This window comes from Triticum aestivum, chromosome 1B (genome assembly GCF_018294505.1).
Source record: "Triticum aestivum cultivar Chinese Spring chromosome 1B, IWGSC CS RefSeq v2.1, whole genome shotgun sequence".
Classification (NCBI taxonomy): domain Eukaryota; kingdom Viridiplantae; phylum Streptophyta; class Magnoliopsida; order Poales; family Poaceae; genus Triticum; species Triticum aestivum.
In genome coordinates this window covers 172,327,237-172,330,102 of record NC_057795.1, presented here as the reverse complement: position 1 = coordinate 172,330,102, position 2,866 = coordinate 172,327,237, and the positions used below count along the sequence as shown (strand labels likewise).

Below are 2,866 nucleotides of genomic sequence, written 5' to 3'. Positions count from 1 at the left end.
TGGCAGCGCGGTGCATCGGGGCATGCTCTGTTGGAGCCGCGGCCACCACCACCACCGCGTCCCTTGGGGTTGGTGGAGGGGGAACGTCCGGCGCGTGCGTTGGAGGAGTTGCCGCCGCCACCAGAGCGTGCCTTGCCGCGTGGAGGGCCGCCGCGGCTATGCGAGGCGGCGTTCGCGGACGACTTGAAGCCACCCGACCCCTGGTAGAGTGCCATGCGCTGGTCGAAGTTGCTGAGCATGGCGAACAACTCATCCAGGGTGACGGGAGAGGTGCGAGCGTCGAGGGCTGACACCAGAGGCTGGTACTCCATGTCCAGCGCGTGGATGATGTAGGAGACGATCTAGTCGTCTTGCAGCGGCTTGCCGGCCGCGGCGAGTTCATCAGCGAGGCCGCGCATGTGGGCGAAGAAGGTGGCGACCGGCTGAGTTCCCTTCTGCGCATGAAGCAGAGCCGTGCGGATGTTGTTGATGCGGCTAAGCGACTGCGAGGAGAACATGGCCGCCAGGGTTGTCCAGAGCGCGTGCGTCGTGGTGATGGCGGTCACTTGCACCAACACCTCTTTGGAGAGATTGTTGAGCAGGTACCCGAGCACTTGTTGATCCTCCCGGACCCAGATTGGGTGGAGAGGGTTGGGCTCGGTGGAGTCCTTGCCGTCCTTGTCCTTGCCAGGAAGGAAGCGGGCTGGCTCCGGCGTGCTGCCGTCGGCATAGCCGAAGACGCCAGCTCCCCTTAGCTGCGGCGTGATCTGGACGCGCCACAGTACGTAGTTCGTACGGGTGAGCTTCTCCGTGACCTGGTTGTTGAGGCCGAACTGGGAGGAGCCGGAGGAAGACATGCTAGGCACTAATGGAGAGTGGAAAGCTAGATGTATTGGAAGAGAGATGCTCTGATTACCATGTGCGATAGGCGGAAAGCGTCTTGCCTCGTTGGAGGGGCGCGTTGCATGTTTATATGGCAGAGGCGCACCTCCCTGGATAACAGTGCATACAAGAGTTTGTTGAGATTACATGCTTGGAGAAGAAGGGATAAGAGAGAGAAGTTCGGTTCAGGAGATATCCACCGAAACTACTTAAACATCTATCCCTATGTCTGTCTCTACAATGCTGCGTTTAACATCCTTCACATTTCAAAGGAAAATAAACATGATCCTAGACTGAATGGAAAAATTCCTATGATGTGGACCAAATGACATCTCTCTTCCTAATCCTACTCATAGGATTTGGGATACATGTCATCTCATTTCCTACAAGTTCCCAATTCCTATGATAATCCTATCCTATTAACCAAAGGAGGCCTAAATATAGAAATAGTAACATGAGAAACAAACTTCCGAAGCATAATGATATTATAAAGATAAATTTAAAATCAATATATTTAGTGCAAGTTCAGAACTGAGTTCACTCATCTTTCAACAAAAATCATGTGAGACAGTGAGTCTGAATTTAATGGAAACATAAACATGGTATGGCTGCTAAACAAAATACATAACCTGGAATCTAATGTCAGTTACAGAGAACCCATATATTGGTATTGTTGTTGGATCTAATTACAAAAGCCAGCAACAGTCATATGAATCCATCAGCAAGAGATGGTGTTTCAGATACCATGCATCCATAATCCATCAGCCAAGATCTTGCCTATCTCTATGTTACTCTATCTTCAGCTCATCCATAATCCATCAGTTACTCTCAAAGCAAAACAAATAAAACAAGTTAGATGCCTATGATAGTATGCACAGTTGCGCACTGGCTAGAGACTGTAACAAATCATAGACCATAAATCAGAAAACGGTAAATTAGGACCTCGTGGTGCTCCTGCGGTTGACCAAATGACCAGCCAAGTGAAGCATCAACAATGAAAGCATGAAGGAAGGGAAGAAGAGCAAAAGCATCTTGTAAACCTCGGCGATGTGAGGCAGAGGGAATCGGCGACGGCTCCCCCAGTTGTGTTGCCTGAAGAAGGCCCAGCGGAGCAGGTTTACCGTTGGGAGGGCGGGAGGGATGGAGGCGGGCAGACTGCGGAGCTCGGACCACCGACGCGGGGCAGGAGCGAGGGGAACGACGCGCACCTGAAGAACGATGCGGGAATGGTAATTTCACTGACGACCGAAAATTAGAAACCAAAAAAAAAAACAAAAAAACGTCGACAGCAGGGATCGAACCTGCGCGGGCGTAGCCCAACAGATTTCAAGTCTGTCTCCTTAACCACTCGGACATATCGACCTGGATGCAAACTAAAAGAACCTTTACTTTTATAAGCTCACTTACTTTTAATAAAAAGTTAAATCCAGTATGCCTGGTGTCACTCTGCGATCGATGGATCATCGCTCTGCACTAAATTGGATAGCAACATAAGAGTTGCGTCTTCTGTCTCCTCCATCAGGCATGTGAACTGGTTGAAAATCATGCCACACTTGAGTCGTTTGCGTCTGACTAACACGGGTTAAATGACTGTTGTCCTCTCTAGGTTTTTCTTGTATGCCCGTGGCTTAAGCTTAGCAATTGCAAAGCGGTCTATCATTTGTACTTTTATGGTACCACCTGAGATAGATCCTCAACACCAGATGGTGCTTATGGTCATACTACCTCCATCCAAAATTGTGTGTCACTCAAATGGATGTATTTAGCATTGAACTACATCTAAATACATACTCCGGGCGGAGGGAGTATATTATATTACACATAATTATGTTGCCATCTCACCTTTCGACATAGGCACAGTGTCGGTCTATAGGACTCTACTATTGCCGATTTGTCGATTTTTGTTTTCTTCTGGTTGTCAGACTTTTGGTGTTTCAGCTGTGTGCATCCTAGTTATGCAGAGGCCGGGTGTTGCTCATAATGCTTTGTATCCACTTGATGCTAC

At 49.1% G+C, this 2,866-nt stretch overlaps 1 non-coding gene across 1 annotated transcript; it reads right to left on the bottom strand.

Annotated features, from left to right (window-relative positions):
* Positions 1-2,141: 2,141 nt before the first annotated feature.
* TRNAS-UGA (transfer RNA serine (anticodon UGA)) lies at positions 2,142-2,223 on the bottom strand. Its single transcript has one exon. It is a non-coding gene; the product is annotated as a tRNA-Ser (tRNA).
* Positions 2,224-2,866: the final 643 nt, after the last annotated feature.